Here is a 23,523-nt window from a genome sequence, read left to right as displayed (position 1 = left end):
TTTGTTTGTTCATACTCTTGAAGTTGAAAGCAAGGGGAGAAAGCACACATTCTGCCTCCTGAAGTTAGTATTTCTTACTGCCTTGCCTGCAGAGATGGCCAACTTTTTATCCCTGTAACAATGCAGGTTGTCTAAAGTCTGTTTAAAATGTCTCCCTGCATCAACAGGGAACATAGACATTTTAAAAATAGTTTTATTTCATCTGGGAAGAGGGTATCTTGGGAGGGAAGTCAAGACCTCTGCCTGGAGGGCTGACCCAGCAATAATTTGTTCATTGCTGAGTGTGTCTGGAAATCTGCTAAAGCTTTCGTTTCAATAGGATTTTTTTTGTTTCCCCCCAAAGGAGACTGTGTCCATGGCTGTTCACCTTAGAGGCATATGGCTTTGATGTTAGATATTTCGGAAGGCTTGCTATTCCCCACAGCTGAGGAACCTCCCTGCCCTAATCATCACAACGGTAGGCTCAGCTCAGCAGCCTGGGACTTCATCCTTTGCTTGGAATCTCTGGTTTCCCCCCAGCGACTTTGGAATCGGTCTGATTCCACATCTACAACAAGATACAGGTTGCGTGTGCTTATGCAGAATTGCTTACGTTGAGATCTCTGGATCTTCATGGCACTCCCAGCTCAAGGGAAGAGACCAAAGGTCTCCAAGACACCCAGGCAGGGCTTGGCTTTTCCTCTGCCAGGTCATCCATTTAAGGGACACCTCCTGAGTACCTGCTATATACCAGGCCAGCACTGCCATTAAAGACAAGTAAGTCAGAGGATGTAGACTCAGGGAATTGTGACAATAATATGAAACTGTCTTTAAATTATAATTCATTAAATTACATAGCCTGATCAGGCTAACAGTTTATAATTTTCAGCATATGCTACAGGATAATGGGTTTAGAAATCTACCCTGTAAATAATACTCTTCACACGGTAAGGTAAACTTTATGAAGAGGTTAAAGAGGTAACCTCCATGGTGGGGAGAGGGTATGTATCATTGGTGAAAGACCCTTTTCCCAGAAGTGTCTCCTTTCACCCCTCACATTCCCACAATATTTTTTCAATTTCTGTTTCAGGCAATAAAAATATTTAACTTTGCAGATTTTATTTTTTCTTTTTTTGGAGTGGCCAATTCATTAAGCTTATTAAAATGGCAGCTCAAACCACTTTATCATCCTAAAGCCCTTTAATTTCATCCTAAAGCTCTAGAATTTTCCTTTATGAGCCTGGAAAAGTTTTCTTCTTCCTTCCTATCATGTGGTTCTGCTTCCCTTAGGCTCCTACTTTCTGCTATGTAAGGGAACAAAAAACTAGAGGTGGTGGGTGGGAGCTTCCCAAATCCCAAGTGGAAGGGGAGAGAGTTGAGACAGTTCATAGCATGGATTCAGTTCCCTGATTTCAGAGCTGAGTAAATTGGAATCAAGAGATATTGAGGTGACTTGCTCAAGGCCATGCACGCAGCTCATGGCTAAATGAGGACCATGGAGACGGCATCTTGATTCCATGACTAGTGCCCCCTCCACTCCACTGCCGTCCATCAGTGAGCACTGGTCCATCTCATTCTTCTCATCTCATCATATTTATCTCAGCTGTTTCAGTTCTTCCTGAATCCTTTACCTTACCCTCACACCTAGAACAGTTTTCTCCCCTTCCTCAGTCACACACCTTACCGAGCACGCATCATCCTTCAGATAATGCACTCAGTCCAGACCTTACCAACATGAATAAGACCGTGCCCTTCTCCAGGCTCTTTCCACAGCCACTGGCCATTCCTATCTTTGGAACGTAATTCATCTCTGTGACCTCCTGGCCAACTCCTCTCTTACATTCACAGTTCTACTCTCATGCCCCCTCTTCTGAGAAGTAGCTTCATCCACTCCCTCTTTTCTGGCACTTCAATTTAACTCATTGCACTGCTAGTATCTGTGTACATTCATCACTTAAAGATGAACGCTCAACCTGTAGCATGATTCCTATCACATTGTAGGTCTTATTTTAATAAATGCTTGGTGAATGATTGAATAAGGGATGGGTAAAGGAATGAATCCATCGTGTGGCTGCATTTGAGGTTGTTTGCTTTCCTCTCTCCTGGAGTTACCTCCCAGCCACTTTCAGAAAATCAACACATTTACTACTGCTTCTGGAGCGCCTATGACTTGCCAAAAGCTAATTTCACCCCCGTTTGACAGGTAAAGAACCTCAGCTACAACAGGGAGATCAGCTCGTGACCGCCTGGAGGGGTGGGATAGGGAGGGTGGGAGGGAGGGAGATGCAAGAGGGAAGAGATATGGGAACATATGTATATATATAACTGATTCATTTTGTTGTAAAGCAGAAACTAACACACCATTGTAAAGCAATTATACTCCAATAAAGATGTTAAAAAAAAAAAAAGAACCTCAGCTACAGAATAAACGAACTTGCCCAAGGTCACATGGCCAGCAGATTGGTGCTGAAATTTGACCTCAAGACTGTCAACTCTAAGTGGGTGAACTGTGCTGCATCACTTCACATGTCTTATGCTTATACGAATATATTCATTTATTACTTGTAAAATTGAGATATTTAATTAAAATTCTATATGAAAGACATTTTCTTCTCCAAGTCATACTCATCCCTTCTGCTGTAAATGTAATCACTGCCTTTCACTTTATTTTTTTATGGTACTTAGATGTTCACCATGCTCCGTATGCTATATGACTTTCAAAGATTAAGGTAGATATCATGTTTTATACTTTCTGAAATGTATATGCATACAATGAACAGTTTTTATGATAGCGTGACATTGGAAAAAGATTGAAATCTCCGTTTTTGAAAGCGGGCCAAGTTGAACTCCGTGCAGTTAGGTAATCCACCCAAGGCCTCACAAAGTACGGTGGCATAATTTTGACCACAATTAGGAAAAAAAAAAAAAAAATGGGAAGTAAACACGATTGTTTCTTGATTTACTTATCTCAGTATCAGATCTTTCCAGATCTTAAATATTGAATTATATAATCTAATGGAGCTGTAAGGTGTGGTCTCTCCTAAGACAAACTGCATTTTTAAAAGGATATCTTTAAGATCAAAGAAACTTTAAAACTCAACTGTTAAACCACAATGGTAGGATGACAGGTAATCCCATCAGTAATTTGGGCAGCAAGAAACCACTTGGACTGAGAAGTGATAAAATCCGGTTCATCCAAGAGTGAGATCTAAGTTTTTCCCATTATCTGACTTCTTAGTAACATCCAATGAGATGTTGATGCCAGTTTCCACTCTTGATTTTCAATTTTTATTTCCTTATCTATGAAAGAGCTCTGAGGTGACCACTGAAGTAGACCCAGGGCTGTCCAAATCTAGTGAAGAGAGCTAGACTGACATGGAAGTTGTGAAGCATGGTCCTGTTGGAGGAAACCACAGTGCAGACAAAGTTTAACTTAAATTGTTGAGTCCTAAGAGTGACTCATATTTTATGTGGAAGACAAACCCAGAGATAAGGCATTTGATGAGAATTTGCTTTGATAGGTCCCCAAATTGTAGCTGGTCACATGATTCCAGGAAAAGCACGGAAACTCTTCAGGTCTTTAAATGTGTGTGTCCAATAGGGAGAGGGAGAGAGACAGAGAGAGAGCTGTTTTTTTTTTGTTTGTTTGTTTTTAATTGTTAAATGGATTAAACCTTGGTCCTTGACTAAGTATGGAAATAATTGTAGTTTGGCTAATGCAACATAAAATATTCCCTAATTAAATCTTATGTGAATAAATCTATAAATCATTTGTAAATATTGCTGAAGAATATACTCCCTTTTCGTGCCAGAATTCTTTTTTGTCTATTTATTATTTTTTATGTAAATATAGTTGATTTACAATATTGTGTTAGTTTCATGTATACAGCAAAGGGGTTTGGTCATATATATGTATTGTATACATATGTATGTATACTGTATATATCTATATTCTTTTTTTGATTCTTTTCCATCATAGCTTATTACAAGATATTGAATATAGTTCTCTGTGCTCTACAGTACATCCTTGTTGTTTATTTAGAGAGGACTGTTTCAATCAGTGCCTTTCTGGTGTCTAACACTAAGGTACTGTCATTGTTGTCATTTTGATGGGTGTTTCAGTTGACTCCATCAGATGCAAGGTCAGCAGGTTCTAAACAAGGATGATGCATCTGTGAATACTAAGAGAGGGAGCTCCTGGCTGTGGTCCCGGAGTGGCGTGGTGGACACTCAGCAATGGTTGCCGAGTGGGGAGGACCAGGGGGTCTGAGTTCCCTGGAGGCATTGGGGCTGGAGGGTTATATGCAGGGTCTGGGCATTATTAACTTTCTAGCCTATTTGTGCTCCATGTGTGTAAGTGCACATGAGCATGTGTGGGCTTTGTCTTTCTTCCTTTTAATATTTTAAATGGCCTTTTGCATTCTGTCCCTGGAATTGTCATAATCGCTGAACTTATTCATCGGTTACCTGCACTTTAGATCATTGGGTGCTAGAACAGGATGAAGATTGGGGTGTTTGTGTACCATCTGCCCAGTTAGATTACTGCCTTAACTCCTTTACGGGCTTGTCCTTCACTTATTTGCAGTTTTTCCTGTCATTTTATGTCACTGCTTGAGCATCTCACAATTAAGTGCAAGATTGGGAAATACTTTCATGATGTATACTAAGGAACTAGTAACCTTGCTCTTAATTGCTGTTTTCATATTTCAGTGCTGTCCCTCCATTGTTGCATTGCAATGATATATCTGTAGACTCTGCCACGGTTACCACTAGGTACACGAACAGTGCAGAGGGCTGTGGGCTAGAAGCCTATTTGCAACACTGCTCACACCTTACAGCCTTCTCTGGGGCTCCAGATTCCTGGGATAGAAATAGAAATTTTTGCCCCATAAAAATAGGTTAAATCTCTCAGAGTGCCATTCTCTTTTGTCTTGTTTTTTTATTTGGGAGAGTAGCAGTAGATTCTAACTAAGATTATGATATTTTCTCTCTCTTTTTTTTTTGTTTTGCATTTGTTTTCTTTTTAATAAATTTATTTATTTATTCATTTATGGCTGCGTTGGGTCTTTGTTGCTGCATGCAGGCTTTCTCTACTTGCAGTGAGCTGGGGCTACTCTTTGTTGCGGTGCATGGGCTTCTCATTGTGGTGGCTTCTCTTGTTGTAGAGCATGGGCTCTAGGCATGAGGACTTCAGTAGTTGTGGCACATGGGCTCAGTAGTTGTAGCTTGTGGGCTCTAGAGCACAGGCTCAGTAGTTGTGGCACAGGGGCTTAATTACTCCGCGACATGTGGGATCTTCCAGGACCAGGGATCAAACTCGTGTCTCCTGCACTGTCAGGCAGATTCTTAACCACTGTGCCACCAGGGAAGTCCCTGTTTTGCATTTTATTTTATTTTATTTTTAAAAATTTTTCATGGTATTTTCTTGATCAACAAATGAAACATGCTTTGCAAATATACATACTCCTATGTGAATGATGGATTTCAATATTTGAAATCATGAACTAAGCTTTTAGATATAAAATGTGGGGCTTTTTCATAGGTCTTGTTCAACACTCAGAATCCAATGCAACAAATATTTATTAAACGACTAATTTTGTGCAAGGCAAGAAATTTGCCTCTTATGGTCTCGTGTCATGTGCTGAGGACATGAGTTCTGTGCTTATAACCCAGACTGTGGCTAGTGCCATGAGACCCATCTTGCAGATGAGATGCTATGACACCAGACTGGCAGTGGCAGGGAGCACCTGCTTGGGTGCAGTGGGTCATCCTGTGACCCAGGAGACATAATTTGATGTGCAGGGACAGGCCCTCAGTTTGGAAGGAAACCTGTTTTGGATTATCCCTAGATTATTAGAGAACAGAGTGTTTCAGGGAAAGAGTACCCATGTTCATTCATTCTTTCATTTGTTCAACAAATATTGAATAAACAACTTAATGTAGAAGGCACTTAGGAACAGAGAAATGAATGAGTCATTTTCCTGTGCTCTCCTGGAGCTTACATTCTAGTAGGAAAAACAGACTTTAACAAAGACTTAAATACTTAATTGCTACGTTCAAACTGTGATTGTCCTGAAAGCAGAACAGTAGGGTGCTATGAGAAAAGTATAAGAGGAGACACCTAATTTGGATATTCTGAAAATGTGACATTTAGGCAGAAATATGAGGAATGAAATTAGCCTGGTTAAGGTGATGGGCTGGGGGTGGGGAGAAAGGTCATGATTCAGACCAGGACAAGGCATGTGATAAAGTCCTGAGGCAGGGAAGTGTGGTTAGGAAACTAAAAAAAGGACAAAATAGAGCTTGGTGGGTATGAGGGAGAGTGGGTATGATCAGGCTGAGGAGGTTGGCTGGCTATGGTCATGAATTAAGTAACTTTATACTAAGAACAATGGAAAGGTTTTGAGCAGAGGCACAACAAAATCGGATCTATGTGTTTCAAGAAGAGGGTCTGGCTGCTGGTGGGAAGTGGGTTGAAACATGGTGAGGAATGCAGGGATAGCAGGAAAAAGGCCGTTTCAACAGTTCTAGGTGTTTTCGTCGAAAGCCTCTTTGCAATAAACATCTTTGCCTCAAGCATTTTTGCCTAAACATACTTGCTGCATAACTAATTGGCCATAAGGCAATTTTGCCATATAAGATAAAATAGCAAAAAATAAAAGAGGGGCATGGAAACAGACATAATGAAACATGAAAAATGAATTACAAAATTAAAAAGACAGGGCTTCCCTGATGGCACAGTGGTTGAGAGTCCGCCTGCTGATGCAGGGGACACGGGTTCGAGCTCCGGTCCGGGAAGATCCCACATGCTGTGGAGCGGCTGGGCCCGTGAGCCATGGCCACTGAGCCTGCGTGTCCGGAGCCTGTGCTCCGCAACGGGAGAGGCCACAACAGTGAGAGGCCCGCATACCGCAAAAAAAAAAAAAAAATTAAAAAGACATTATTGCAAAATACAAATTATTTGAATACATTTAAAATGTGCATAGATTCATGGCAATACTGCACAAATAACTGATTCTATTTTATGGATTGTACCTAAATACTTGTCTTCAAAGTTTTTCATTCATAGTATTTTATACATTTTTTTGCTTGTTAATTCATCTCTTTGGCATCACACATTTTCTTTTTTTTTCATTTTTTTCTTTTTCCACTAGTCTTTATTTTATTATTTATTTATTTATTTTTTACATCTTTATTGGAGTATAATTGCTTTACAATGGTGTGTTAGTTTCTGCTTTATAACAAAGTGAATCAGCTATACATACACATATATCCCCATATCCCCTCCCTCTTGCGTCTCCCTGCCAGCCTCCCTATCCCACCTTTCTAGGTGGTCACAAAGCACCGAGCTGATCTCCCTGTGCTATGCAGCTGCTTCCCACTCTCTATTTTACATTTGGTAGTGTATATTTGTCCATGCTACTCTCTCACTTTGCACAGTTTTTCTTTTTCACTAAAATTTCCTCCTTCATTAAGAGAGGTAACAGCTCCAAAGAAGACATGCAGATGGCCAACAGGCATGTGAAAAGACGCTCAATATCACTAATTGTTAGAGAAATGCAAATCAAAACTACAACAAGGTATCACCTCACACCAGTCAGAATGGCCATCATTAAAAAGTCTACAAATAATAAATGCTGGAGAGGGTGTGGAGAAAAAGGAATCCTCCTACACTCTTGGTGGGAATGTAAATTGGTGCAGTCCCTATGGAAAACAGTATGGAGTTTCCTTAAAAAACTAAAAATAGAGTATGATCCTGCATTCCACTCCTGCACGTGTATCTGGAGAAGACCGTAATTCGAAAAGACACATGTACTCCAATGTTCAAAGCAGCATGGTTTACAATAGCCAAGACATGGAAGCAACCTAAATGTCCATCAACAGATAAATGGAGAAAGAAGATGTGGTATACTGTATATACTATACTACTCAGCCATGAAAAGAATGAAATAATGCCCTTTGCAGCAACATGGATGGACCTAGAGATTATCATATTAAGTAAAGTGAGTCACATAAAAACACATACCATATGATATCATTTACCTGTGGAATCTCAAAAAATGATACAAATGAACTTATTTACAAAACAGAAATAGACTCACAGACATAGAAAACAAACTTATGGTTACCAAAGGGGATGGGTGGGGGGACAATACATTAGGATCTTGGGATTAACATATACACACTACCATATATAAAACAGGTAAACAGCAAGGACCTACTGTGTATCACAGGGAGCTATATTCAATATCTTGTAATAACCTATCATGGAAAAGAATGTGAAAAAGAATATATGTATTAGAATATAAAGTGTACGTATGTGTGTGTGTCTGTGTCTGTATATATATAACTGAATCACTTTGAAAAAAAACAGGTAACAGCTTCCAAATACTAGGATGTGTATTTGTAACTGAGCTTTGAATTGTGTTGTGAAAAGCCTCTACACTGTTGTTTGTTCTGGGCATAATGTCACTTTTGGACAGACAGTCCAAAATTCTGTGGGACTTATGCGTTCAATCCTGTGCCTTTGAGACCCTCAGCGTTTTTCAGATTAATGCAATATAAAAATGGGAGTACTGCGTCAATGAAGAAATGAAACCAAACTGTCAACCAGTTCTTTTATCCTTTACGGCAGCCATGCCTTACGGCCAATTAAGTTACACAGGGAAAACACTTGCGGCAAAAGTGTTTGCGGCAGAGGTGTTTGTAGCAGAGAAGCTTATGGCGGAGGTACCGTACGCACATTTCAGCAGTGTAAGCTAGGGATGATGGTGGTTTCTGTGTGAGTTGATGCTTTACGGGCCTACTGTGTTTGGGGTGCTCCATCTGGATTAAATGTACTAATTGAGCTGTATGTTTCATGGGTAGTTTCTCAGTGTTAAAGGTTTGGCACTCAGTCCTCTGAACTATGCATCTCTCACTTTGGGTTGTATTTAAGGATGGTATGTGTAATGCTACGTGTTTCCTTAGAACTTAGCACCCCACAGAATTTAAGGCAGCAGCTTCTATGAGCTCTGGCTTTTGTACTAGGCAGTGAAGTTTTGATTGTTTAACAGCCACGTAGCTGCCAACATTCTTACTATCTTTTTGACGGTTAGCCTGCCATGCTTTGGAAATGCCATATCTGCTATGTAGCATCAGGACTCCCCACGCAGGGGAAACAATCCCAGCTCTGGAGGAACGTTCTACATGGGAGTGTAAGGATCAGATGCCCCCTGACTTTGCAGGTCAGGAGCCCTGTCTTCCTGCCGCTGCTGTGAGTTCTGCTGCCCATGATGTGAGCCACGCAGCTCCGCAGCCACTGAGATGCCCTCCCTGAAGACAGAGCCATCTAATAGTGGCCAAGTCTTTTCATGTAGTTGCTTACTATGTTGCATCAGTTTTCTTTCTATACTTGGGTAGGCTGTGAGAAACAGTATAGTGGAACGACCACCAGCTTTGGAGATAGCTCTGGCTTAGTTGTGCTGTGTGGAGCTCTGTAACCTTAAGTGTATTGTTGAACCTCTCGAAGCCTGACTATCCTCACCTGTGAAAAAGAGCTAATGATACTACTACCCTTCTGGGATTCCTGTGAGCACAAAATGTGATGGCATGTGCAATGTCTTACACAGGGCTTCCCCCCCGCAGGCATCTGATAACTGTGAGTTTCCTTCCCTATGTTAATCACGTAATAACTAGCTTGCCTGATGTCACCCAGGGGCCCCAGGCCTTCTGCGGTAATGGGATCATCTCACCACATCCTCATTTTTGGTAGCTGATTTGTGAGAATTGCACTTATCTGTGCTGTTCCTTCTGAGGGCACAGATAATTAATTTTTCAGTAGAAGTGTGAGGCAGATAAGACTATAAACTCTGAGGATTTCTGACTATAATTTGTAGGCTGTCAGTAACATAATACAACCAGTCTGGCCTTTGGACTCTGACAAATGCACGAGAAAAGAGTGTTGCTCTCAAAAAGTTGAGAGTGTATCCTTCACCTATAAATGTGTTTAAATCTCCTTCCAACCCTTGATGATCATCTGCCATGTCTTCGGGTTAGTAAGTCCATGTATGCATTAACTACATTCAAAGAACTGCTTTTTCATTGGGCCTAAATTTACCCTTTGCTACCCTCAAGTCATGCTTCTTGATTCTAATATTTTCTTGGATGGAGGCATAAATTCTTACTCACTTACACCTGTTTTCATTTTAGGCGGCTGAGCTACAGTGAAAAAGCACTGGACCTGGGCTCAGGAAATCAGCTTAGAGTCTCAATTCTGCTACTTGTCATTTGGATAGAGGTGTTTCTTTGAGATCAATCTTCACACATGTGAAATGGTGATACTTCTACTGTCTCTGCTCCCTTTCTAAGCTGGCTGTGAGGATGGAAGGATCACGTTGAAAGGTATGTGAACTGGAAAGCGTCGCTCACGTGATTTTCATCACGCACCTGAACTGCTACAGAGATTAAAAAAATAATTCTGATGTCAGGGCCTCCCCCCCCCCCCCGCTCCCAGTTTTACTGAGTCAGAGTCTCTAGGGGGGGGACCCAGGCACTTCTATTAAAAAATATATCAGTATGTGCAGCAAGGATTGAACCCCCCTGCCCTTTAAACATACAAGATGACATCACTGTTCACAATATTATAGACTTCATTGGCTTAACAGGTGAGCTGGAATCCTTTGGGCTCATCTTCAGCTGCAGCTCTTTACCCCTCCCACTTTAAGTGATTATTCTCAGACCTAGCTCCATCCACTTCCTTCATGCTCATCACCTGTATCTTCTTTCTACAGCCCAGTTCTCCAGCCACACCAGACTAGCTGCCTTTCACTGACTACCCCATTCACTTCCCTGCCTTTGTGATTCTGCTCAGTGATTCCTTGAGAGTGTGTTCTTACTGGGTGTGGGGACCTGGTCTTCTTGTAGCCCTAATGGAGACATAGATGCTTCAGATAGGAAGTTATCTTATGACCATTCAATTTATAGTCTGCTTTATAGAGGAAAACCTTGTGACTAAAGAAGCTAAGTGACTTTCTTGAAGTGACAAAGCTAGTTAATGCCAGGGTCAGGATTAGAATCCAGGTCTCCAGACTCCAGGGCAGTGCTCTTTACACGGCTTACCCTTCTAAAAATATTAATTGAACACCTGTTGTATTCCAGGCACTGGCTTACAGTTGTACTATAAATATGCAGAACGGCCTCCTGTATCTATCATGACAAATACAGAGCATTTGTCTCTAGCACTTATAATTTAAAAAAATTATCCCTTTTACTATACATAAATACACACTCAATCTTTAAATATTTTCAAGACAGTATACTTTCTCCTAAGGTATATTCTTCTACATTTGCCTTGCCTTATGCATTTGACCTGAGTTCCATGAGGTCAGGGCCTTCTCTTCGGGGATTTCAACTACTGTCCTCAGCCAGGCTCAGATTATTAGCAGAGATGGGGCTGCTTCTGGCCCCTTTTCCTCAATCCAGGCGCTCGCAATGCAGCTGCCTCACTGTCATTCCCTTAAATTGTAGTAGTCTCTACCTCTTTTAGCTTCAAGTCTTGTGTCCCGACACCAGCTCTGCAGGATTCAATTACCCGAAGTTCTCAGTATTTCACTTTGGGAGAAATTTGTCAAATATAAAAACAAAAAAAATTTGATATAAGGATTTTGTTAGGATTTACAGAGCCTAGCTTGGGCCCTCGCATACTCAGTCTAATCTTCAAAGTTACGCTGTTTACAGCTATGGAGTCATGCAATTAATCTGACTCTCAGCTCAGATTGCAACAGAAAACCATTAAGTATATAGATTATAAAGGTGTAGAAGGGTAAGTTCAGGAAACTGTGATTTATCTTCTCGTCCGTTCTGATTCAGTTTGGTTTAGGAACAGAGATGCAGGGGTTGGAATTGCTGATCACCAGAGAGTTTTTCCTGAGAATGGAAAGAGTGGCCTGCACTTCCGTGTTTGACAACCCAGTATCTGAAGGACTCCATTGAGCAATGCGTACCAAGTTCATTGTCCTTTCAACATTTCCTCTGTGTCTTTGCATTTATGAGGCCCCTTTATTTCCAGCACATCAGCAACATCAGTTTAGAAAATGAGCAATAGTGATGGATCAGTACTACATGTTAAAGATCACTTGTTGACTAATGTCTATGGTAGTGAAGAAGAACTAGCAAACTCATGATTTCTATGTTTCTAACACCAGAGCCTAAAACGTGTTGTGTAAAACAAGCCTGCTTTCATGAAAACCACTAGAACTAGGTTGTGAGTTTTAAATCTTGAAAGATCTATATTTCCATCTAGGGGAGCAGAATTAGGCAAATACTGAAGATTGGTGCAAACAGAGAACATACTAACTTTTAAGCTGTTATTTACTTTTTCTTCTTGAAAGAAAGATCCATGCATTTGTAGTTATTGTTTTCTGCTATGGCACTTAGTTAAACTTGGTCTTTAGCCACATTCTCTTATGCTTTTTCCGTGCAGTTTTTAAATTTAACAAATACTTAGTGAATACTTAGAGTGCTCTAGGCATGATTCTAGGTGCTGAGGAAACCACAGTGGACAAATGTGTTCCAGCCAGTGCAGGAAACAAAGGGGTGTATCTTTATTTATTTATTTTAAATTTATTTATTTATTTTTGGCTGCATTGGGCCTTCATTGCTGTGCATGGGCTTTCTCTAGTTGCAGTGAGCAGGGGCTACTTTTTATTGCGGTGGCTTCTCTTGTTGCAGAGCATAGGCTCTAGGCGCGCGGGCTTCAGTAGTTGTAGCACGCGGGCTTCAGTAGTTGTAGCACACGGGCTCAGTAGTTGTGGCTCGCGGGCTCTAGAGCGCAGGCTCAGTAGTTGTGGCGCACGGGCTTAGTTGCTCCACAGCATGTGGGATCTTCCCGGACCAGGGCTCGAACCTGTGTCACCTGCACTGACAGGTGGATTCTTAACCACTGTGCCACCAGAGAAGCCCAACAATGAGTTTATCTTTAAAAAGACTTAATAACATTGACAAACTTATGACAGAAATGATGAATGGAAAACAGAGAGAACGATATTATGTCAATATTATGACATAGTATGAATGTGTTTTGTGTTTGGTAATTGCAATCATTGTTGCTTTTGTTGTGGTCATCCATTTACAATGCTTGGTGTCAGTTTATTTATCTCTTGTAAAAATAAAATACAGTGTGTGTGTGTGTGTGGAAAAAAAACAAAACAAAACAAAACAAAAGGCTGATTACACTCAAACCCTGGAATCCATAGGGCTACAAATGTGATAGTGACATTTGCAAAGTGTGTGGCTATAAAACAGTAATTTACACATTTGAATTATTTTCATGAAAACACTAAACCATCTCTCTGCTAGATTTAAAATGCTATTGTCTTAGTGTTGAGAAAGTACATGAAATAAAATTAATTATGCTCTGCCAAAAAAAAAAGAAAAAATGGAATGAAAAGGGAAATATAACCACAGATTATGCATTTACTAAAAAGATAAGATGATATTTTGTAGACCTATATACCATCAGATTAGTATAAACTAGATAAGATGTATGAATTTTTAGAGAAAAAAATGTATCAAAACTGACTCAAGAAGAGTTTAAAAAGTCTAAATGATCCTATAACTAGTAAAGGAATTTAACCCATTATTTAAAATCTTCCTGCAAAGAAAACATCAGCCCCAATAATTTTAGAGGTGAGTTCTACTAATAATCTGAGGAGCAGGTAATTCTAAACTTTCAGATAATAAAAAAGAGAGAATATTTTGTCAGTTGGTCTCATGAGGTGACTAAAAACTTGGTGCTAAAACCAGACAAGGATATATAAGAAAGGGAAATTATGTGGCAGTTTCACTCATGGACATAGACGAATGAATGAAAATGCTAAATGAAAATGTTAGCCAGTGGAATCTGGTGATATATTAACAAAATATAATAAATTATGACCAAATTAGATGTTTTTCAAAATGCAAAATGAGTTAAACATTAGAAACGATATTATTGTAATTCACCATTTTGAAGTTTGAAGTGAATAAAAATATGGTAACCTTGATAAATGTAGGAAAAACATTTGATGAAATCCAACAACCATTCATTATAAAAATGTATAGCTAATTGAGAAAGCAAACTGTCTGAACCTATTTAAGAGTAGCCACAAAAAAACCTATAGCAAACATAATACTTCATGGCAAAATGTTAAAAATGCCATTCTGTTTAAAATCAGGAACAAGACAAAAATGCCTGGTATCACTGCTTCAAAGCAAATGGTAAATCAAGAAAAAATAATAAAATGTTTAAGGATTAGAAAAAAGGAGCCAAAATACGTTATTATTTACAGATGAAGGAAATTTTTGAATAAAAATATGAAGAATCCATAGACACACCTCAGAAATATCAAGGGTTCAGTTCTAGATCAACACAATAAAGCAAATATTGCAATAAAGTGAGTCACACAAATTTTTTAGTTTCCCAGTGCATATAGAAGTTATGTTTATACTATACATTTATTAAGTATACAATTGCATTATATCTAAAAAAACAATGTACATAATATAATTAAAAATACTTTATTGCTAAAAATTGCTAGCCATCATCTGAGCCTTCAGCGCTTTGTAATCTTTTTCCTGGTAGAGGGTCTTGTGTTGATGTTGATGGCTGCTGACCGATCTGGGTGGTGGCAGGCAATGCTGTTTGATATCATTTTACCCAAAGAAGAACTTGCTTCAAAATTGGAGTCAGTCCTCTCAAACCCTGCCACTGCCTTATTAACTAAGTGTATGTCATATTCTAAATCCTTTGTGGTCATTTCAACAATCTTCCCAGCATCTTCACCAGGAGTGAAGATTCCATCTCAAGAAACCAGTATCGTCATTGCTCATTCTTAAGAAGCATCTCCTCATCTGTTGTGATCATGAGTTGGCAGCAATCCAGTCACATCTTCAGGCTCCACTTCTAATTCTTGTTCTCTTGCTATTACCACCACATCTGTGGTTACTTCTTCCACTGAAGTCTTGAACCCCTAAAAGTTATACAGGTTTACTGGATATTTGAGGGTTGGAATCAACTTCTTCCAAATTCATATTAATGTTCATAGTTTGACCTCTTCCCATGAATCACAAATGTTTTTAATGACATCTAGAATAATGAATCTTTTCCAGAAGGTTTTCAATTGACTTTTCCCAGATCCATCAGAGGAATCACTGTCTATAGCAGCTCTAGCCTTACAAAATGTATGTCTCAAATAATAAGACTCAGAAGTCAAAATTACTCTTTGATTCATGGGCTGCAGAATGGATGTTGTGTCATCAGGCATGATAACAATGTGAATCTTGTACGTCTTCATCAGAGCTCTTGGGCGACCAGGTGCATTGCCAATGAGTAGTAGCTCTCAACAGCAGACTTAAAATATTCGGTAAACCATGTTGTAAACAGATGTGCTGTTTTCCAGACTTCGTTCTTCCATTTATAGGGCACAGGTAGAATAGATTTAGCATAATTCTTAAGGACCCTAGAATTTTGGGGATGGTAAGTAAGCATTGGTTTCAACTTCAAGTCACCAGCTACATTGACCCCTAACAAGAAAGTCAGTCTGTCCTTTGAAGCTTTAAAGCTAGGCATTGACTTCTCTCTAGCTATGAAAATCGTAGATGACATCATCTTCCAATGTTTTGTCTACATTGAAAATCTGTTGTTTAGTGTAGCCACCTTCATTACCTTAGCTAGACATTGCACTTTTATCTTACGGAGACAACTTCTTTCCTTAAACCTCATGAATCAACCTCTGCTCGTTTCAAACTTTTCTTCTGCAGCTTCGTTACCTCACTCAGCCTTCACAGAATTGAAGAACATTAGGAATTTGTTCTAGATGAGGCTTTGGCTTAAGGGAATGTTGTAGCTGGTTTGATCTTTTATCCAGACCACTAAAACTTTCTCCATATCAGCAATAAGGCTGTTTCGCTTTCTTATCATTCATGTGTTCCCTGGAGTAGCACTTTTAATTTCCTTCAAGAACTTTTCCTTTGCATTTATAACTTGTCTAACTGGTGCACAAGACCTGGTTTTTAGCCTGTTCTGGCTTTTGACGTGCCTTCCTCACTAAATCATTTCTAGGTTTTGATTTAAAGTAAGAGACGCGTGACTCTTCCTTTCACTTGAACACTTAGAGGCCACTGTACGGTTATTAATTGGCCTAATTTCAATATTGTTGTGTCTCAGGGAATAGGGAGGCCTGAGGAGTGGGGAAAAACAGGGCAATGGCAGTTGGTAGAGCAGTCAGAACACACATGACGTTTATTAAGTTTACCATCTTGTGTGAGTGCGTTTCATGGCACTCCCCCACCCCCAATTACAATAGTAACATCAAAGATCACAGATCACCATAATAAATATAATAACAAAGAAAAAGTTTGAAATACTGTGAGAATTAATCAAAATGTGACATAGAGACGTGAAGTGAGCAAATGTTATTGGAAAAACAGCGCCGATAGACTTGCTTGATGCAGGGCTGCCACAAACCTTCAATTTGTAAAATGTGCAACATCTCTGAAGTGCATTAAGTAAAGCATAACTTTGCACAGGTATATCCGTACAAAGCTTATGGTTACATCTCAGGTGTGTTAAGGTGCTTGGACTCTGAAATGTAACTTACTTGAGGGGAAAGAAGTTTCAGGGTTCATATATGTTGGACATTAGCCATTGGCAGGCTCGGTGCTAGGTTGTTTATTTAGAATAATAATAATGATTATTATTACTGTAGCTACCATTTATTGGACACCAACTCCCCAGCCAAGAGCAGGCTAAATTTTCACAGTTAATATTTCTAATTTTCACAGAAACTGCAAGTTATTATTCGAGGTAAGATTCTCCTTATTTTACAGATGAGAAAACAGATTCAGAGAAGGTAACTTACTCGAGTTCACATAGCTAGAAATGGACAGAACTAGCATTTCAAAAAGGGTTTTTTGTGGTCTGAGCCTGTCTGTAGTAATACAGGCAGTTTCCCTAAGGTACCAAGCTTGTGTCCTGTTGATGTCCTCGATGCTCAAGAAATATCTGTGGGGAATAAAGATGCAGACACAGAGCATGGACTTGAGGACACGGGGAGGGGGAAGGGTAAGCTGGGACAAAGTGAGAGAGTGGCATGGACATACATACACTACCAAATGTAAAATAGATAGCTAGTGGCAAGCAGCCGCATAGCACAGGGAGATCAGCTCAGTGCTTTGTGACCACCTAGAGGGGTGGGATAGGGAGGGTGAGAGGGAGACGCAAGAGGGAGGAGATATGGGGATGTATGTATATGTATAGCTGATTCACTTTGTTATAAAGCAGAAACTAACACACCATTGTAAAGCAATTATACTCCAATAAAGATGTTAAAAAATAAAAATAAATAAATCCCTTATTTTTCAAATTAAAAAAAAAAGAAAAATATCTGTGGACTATTTCACTTGGAGCCTGGGTCAAAAACCTGTCTCACAAAAGGATCAGCTCGTCTTAAAAATCAGGAATATTGGCCTGATTAAAGCAGCTATCACATTTCAGCATTTTTTGGTTCCTTTGCTCCTTCTCTCAGGACCAGAAGGGACTTCCTAGGTCTTTACGCTGTTTGGGTGCTAGAAAGGATAGAGGACATCAATATTAGTTTTCTAGGGCTGCCATAACAAAATAGCACAGACTGGGTGGCTTAAAGAACAGAAATTTATTTTCTCATCATTCTGGGGGCTAGAAGTGGAAGATCAAGGTGTTTGCAGGATTGGTTTCTTCTGAGGTCTCTCTCCTTGGTTTGTAGAGGGCTGCCTTCTCATTCTATCCCTCACATGGTTGTTTCTCTGCATTGTCAGTGTCCTAACCTCCTCTTCTTATAAGGACACCAGTCATATTGGATTAGGGCTCACTCTAACAGCCCATTTTAACTTAAGTATCTCCTTAAAGGCCCTAACTCCAAATACAGTCACATTCTGAGGTACTGGGCTTAGAAGTTCAGCTTAAGAATTTGGCAGGGGGGGACACAATTCAGCCTCTAACATCTAAGGGGAATAGTAGGGTGGATTTGCAGTCTCAGAAAAATTGGATACTTTAAGGGTTTGTGTGGTAATGAGTCCTTAAGGGCATTCCTACTTGTACAAAGAACAGCAGTAGGCAGCCCTCCAGGCTCCTAGGCAGTTAACAAGAGCGTGGTGGCTCACACTTCAGCCCCAGAAAACTACTCTCACTGGACTCACTGGCGAAAGGACAAATGCAGGGTCAGCTCTGCATTGAGAACAGAAGCCACCAACAGGATATCCCTGCCTCCTTGTTTTCCCTTCATCTTTTAGGAACCTGCCAAGGCCTGGTGAGTGGGAGCTTCAAAACGCCCACCCAGCTCGCCATGCATTCATCAATTCATCATCTCTGATAGGACAACAGGAACTTAGAATCGGTCCCAAATTCCCAGATGGGTTTAGAAAATAATAAATCTTTGACATTTCATGAAATATTCTTTAAGGTCATGTTTTAGCATCAGAAGCCATACAGGGCCCACGCAGAGGAGAGCATGGGAAGAAACCTGCATAATAAAGCCACATTTGACAGCATCCCTTGTGCTGCCTCTCCCCTGTGCTTAGCTTCTTCCTGTGTTCTTTATAAACCAGAAACAGAGCTTTCTCTTTGGAAGATAAATCTGGAGGCAGCCTTGAACCCAACCCAAGGGGAATTTCCTTAAGAGCCAGGCCACCATTTAGTGGTGGTCCTAGCCCAGTCCTTTAAATTGGTCAAGAGATATTGAAACTGTCTTTTCCTGCTGAGTGGAGGCCATGGCTCTCTAGGGAACTCCTGTAGTCTTCATTTGAATTTACATTGACCTTCAATCTCAAATTGGTAAACTTGTGCATAGTTGTATATTTGTTTATTGCAATTTTTTTAAATTGAAGCATAGTTGATTTATAATGTATTAGTTTCAGGTGTACAGCAAAGTGATTCAGTTATATATATATATATATATATATTCTTTTTTTACAGTTTCTTCCATTATAGCTTATTACAAGATATTGAGTATAGTTCCATAGTTCCAAAGATTTTTACAAGATATTGAGTATAGTTCCATAGTTCCAAAGATTTTTACAAGATATTGAATATAGTTCCTATATAGTAGGTCCTTGTTGGTTATCTATTTTGTATATAGTAGTGTGTATATTTTAATCCCAAACTCCTAAATTCATAGTTGTATATTTAAATTGCCTTAGCATTGTGCTCACAGAAAGACTCAGAGAATTGAGGAATTGGGAGTTAGGTCTCAAGGGTTTCAATGGGGAAAATATTCAGTGGTTTGAGTGATGGTTGGGTAAGGTTAAATGACGAGCATTTAAAGAATAATATTATTTTTTAACCTTACATTTCTGGAGTATACCACCTTTGTCATGATTCATTGGGATTTTTGGCTTAGGGCTTGGACTTAGAATATTAAATGTTCTTGAACCTTAAAATTTACTTAAAGCATCACTGTGATATTTGAAGGAAAATGGTTAAACTTTCATTTTATGGAGAGGATGTGGAGGGCAGTTAGCATTTATTAAAATATTTGCTGTATGCTTGGCACTGTGCTAGTAACTTTATATTATTTCCCCATTTAATAAAAAAAAGTAATGTGGTGGTAGCAACATTTAGCACTAAGATATACCTCTAGCATGGATTCAAGGCTTGGAGGGAGCCACGAGAAATGCAGGATGTCTGATCTGCTTATATCCTCTAACCTCTTCTTTTTCTCCCACCTCAATTCCCACAGGCATGGTGGCTGTACTTCATTCACTTTTATTAAACAGTGATTTGAAACAGACAGCTTTTAGGAGATGCTCTGAATTGAAAATCACCTCCAATGAAAGTCCTTACTTGACCACCCTATCTAGAGAAGCCACCCATATCACTCTATCAAATCCTTCTATTTCATTACCTTATAGCATTTCTTACAATCCTATATTATTCATGTTTGTTATAATCTGGATCCCCTTCTAGAATGCATTCTGTCTTGTTCTCTGCTGTGTCCACAGTGCCTCAAACAGTGATGGGCACAGAGTAAGTTTCAATGGTTATTTGTTGCATGATCTATTAATGAACAGATTCAGACCAATGATGGTAACCCCACTAACTGGCTGACTGGTTTGGATGAGATCATGATGTTTGGAAGAAATCAAAGCTCTTGCTGACGGTGGCAGAAATCTCAAGCTTTTCCCATGAATTCACAGTAATCTTACTTCCAACATGCCATTGTAATGTCTGATGTATTACTTAGCTCACCAACGTATGCTTCCATTTTCTTACAATTAATATTTCCTGAGTGGGGCACCACCACCAGACACAATGCCAGTCACCGCAGAACCTGGAGTAAAATAGTGAATGGGGCTAACATTTATTGAGCATTTTCTATATGTCTTGAACACTTGTGTAACTTGCCCTGCTATGTAGTATTTTATTGCTTGGATATTACATAATTTTTAAGTATATTAATCTTTTGTTGGACATACGGGTTGTATACTTATGAATATTTTAATGCATGTCTCCTGGTGTAGACAGGCAAGTATTTCTCTAAGGCATTGGTTTTTGTTTTTTGTTTTTTTTTTTTTTCTGTGGTACGTGGGCCTCTCACTGTTGTGGCCTCTCCCATTGCGGAGCACAGGCTCCGAACGCGCAGGCCCAGCGGCCATGATTCACGGGTCCAGCCGCTCAGCGGCATGTGGGATCTTCCCGGACGGGGGCACCAACCCGTATCCCCTGCATCGGCAGGCGGACTCTCAACCACTGCGCCACCAGGGAAGCCCAAGGCATTGGTTCTTATATTGTGGTCCTCGGACAAGGCACTTAGCCTCCATCCTAGACATACTGGTTAGAATTTCTGTGGATAGGACCCAGTAATCTGGGTTTTAACAAGCTCTCCGGATGATTATCATGTACATTAGAACCACCTGGGGAGCTTTCAAAAAAACACCAATAGCTGAGGCATACCGAGGAGTGATTAAGTCATAATTGCTTAGGATGGGGCCAGGTGATTCTGCTGTGTTGTCAGAGTTGAGAGCTACAGCTCTCAGGTATGTAAGTAGGAGTGGGATTTTCAGTTTATAGCATACAGGTTTGTTAAATTTTACTAAGTGAAATCAAAATTGCTTTTCCAAAAGGGGGACTTAAAAGCTTTTGCACAGCAAAGGAAACCATCCTCAAAATGAAGAGACAACCTACTGAATGGGAGAAAATATTTGCAAGTGAATTTCCCGATAAAGGGTTAATACCCAACATATATAAACAACTCATACAACTCAACATCAAAAAAAACCCGATTAAAAAGTGGGCAGAAGGGCTTCCCTGGTGGTGCAGTAGTTGAGAGTCTGCCTGCCGATGCAGGGGACGCGTGTTCCTGCCCCGGTCCGGGAAGATCCCACATGCCGCGGAGCGGCTGGACCCGTGAGCCATGGCTGCTGACCCTGTGTGTCCGGAGCCTGTGCTCCGCAACGGGAGAGGCCACAACAGTGAGAGGCCCGCGTACCGCAAAAAAAAAAAAAAAAAAAAAAAAAAAAAAATGGCAGAAGACCTGAATAGACATTTTTCCAAAGAGGAAATGCAGATGGCCCACAGGCACATGAAAACATGCTCAGCATTGATGATCATCAGAGAAATGCAAGTCAAAACCACAGTGAGATATTACCTCGCACCTCTCAGAATGGCTGTCATCAAAGAAACACACATAACATGCTGGGGAGGGTGTGAAGAAAAGGGAACACTTGTGCGCTGTTGGTGGGAATATAAATGGGTGCGGCCACTGTGGAAAATATTGTGGAGGTTTCTCAGAAAACTAAAAATAGAACTACCATATGACCCAGCAATTCCATTCCTGGGTTTACATCAAGAAAAAAATCCCAGAACACTAATTTGAAAAGATACATGCACCCCAGTGTTCATAGCAGCAGTATTCACAATTGCCAAGATATGGAAGCAAGCTGAGTGTCCATCAACAGATGATAGGATAAAGAAGGTGTGGTATATATATACAATGAAATACTACTTAGCCATAAAAAAGAATGAAATTTTGTCATTTATAACAACAAGGATGGACTCAGAGGGTATTAATGCTAAGTGAAATAAGTCAGGCAGAGGAAGAAATACTGTATGATGATATGTGTGGAATCTAAAAAGTAAAACAAACTAGTGAATATAACAAAAAAAGCAGCAGACTCACAGATATTGAGAACAAACTAGTGGTTACAAGTGGAGAGAGGGAAGGGGGAGGGGGCAGTATAGGGGCATGGGGTTAAGAGGTATAAACTATTATGTATAAAATAAGCTACACGGATATATTGTTCAATCAGGGGATATAGCCAATATTTTATAATAACTATAAATGGAGTATAACCTTTAAAACTTGTGAATCACTGTATTGTACACCTGTAACTTATATACTATTGTATATCAACTGTAGTTCAATAAAAAAAATTAAAACTCCAAACCACCCTCCCAAACCCAAAAATTATTGTCCCAGTTTATGCTGACAGCCGCTCTTTATGAGTGTTCCTGTTGCTCCATATCTTCACTAAAATTTGTATTTTTTGATAAATAGCAAAATAGTACCATTTTGATAGGTATGAAATATCTTATAATTTTAATTTGTATTTATTTGATTAATAATGGCACTGGCATCTTTAAACATATAAAAATAATGGCATCTTTTTATATGTTTAAAGGCCAACAATGTTTTTACTTCAGTGAAATGCCTGTTCTTCTGCAATTTTTTTTTTCGTACTGGGTTGTCTATTTATTGATTTGTAGTAGTTCTTTATGTATTCTAGATGCTAATCCTTTGCTGGTCATCTATATGGACCAACAATCTTCCTTCTAATTTTTGGCTTATCTTTTTATTCTCTTTAGGGAGTATTTTGATTAACAAATTCTTTTATGTCATTGAATTTCTCTCTTTTCTGTTAGGGTTTGTGTTTTCTTTTGTTTTGTTTTTCCTGTTTGAGAAATCTTTGCCTACCCAGAATCCAAAAGATATTCTCCTGTACTTTCTTCTAAATGTTTTAAATTTTTGCCTTTCACATTAGTACTTAACCCACCTAGAATTTATTTTTTAATCAGTGGTCTAAAGTAGATACCTGTTTTTACTTATTTTCTTTGTGGATACACAGTTGTCTAGTTCCATTTGCTAATTAACCCATCCTTTCTTTACTAAACTGCCAGACCAGCCTTGTTCATGTGTCTGTTTTAGATAAAAGCATGGGTCTGTTTCTGGGCTATCTATTTTATCTATTGCTCAGTTTTTTTTTTCATCCATGAGCCAGTGCTTCACTGTTTAATTTTTATAGTTTATAATCAGTCCTGATACATGACAGAAGAACAAGGCTGGTTTTTCTCTAAAAACATCTTCGGGGGCTTCCCTGGTGGCGCAGTGGTTGGGAGTCCGCCTGCTGATGCAGGGGACACGGGTTCGTGCCCCGGTCTGGGAAGATCCCACATGCTGCAGAGCGGCTGGGCCTGTGGACCATGACCGCTGAGCCTGCGCGTCCGGAGCCTGTGCTCCGCAACGGGAGAGGCCACAACAGTGAGAGGCTCGT

The sequence above is a fragment of the Grampus griseus genome, assembly GCF_964374135.1.
Source record: "Grampus griseus genome assembly, chromosome: 2".
In the NCBI taxonomy this organism is placed as follows: Eukaryota; Metazoa; Chordata; class Mammalia; order Artiodactyla; family Delphinidae; genus Grampus; species Grampus griseus.
This window is presented reverse-complemented; position numbering follows the sequence as displayed.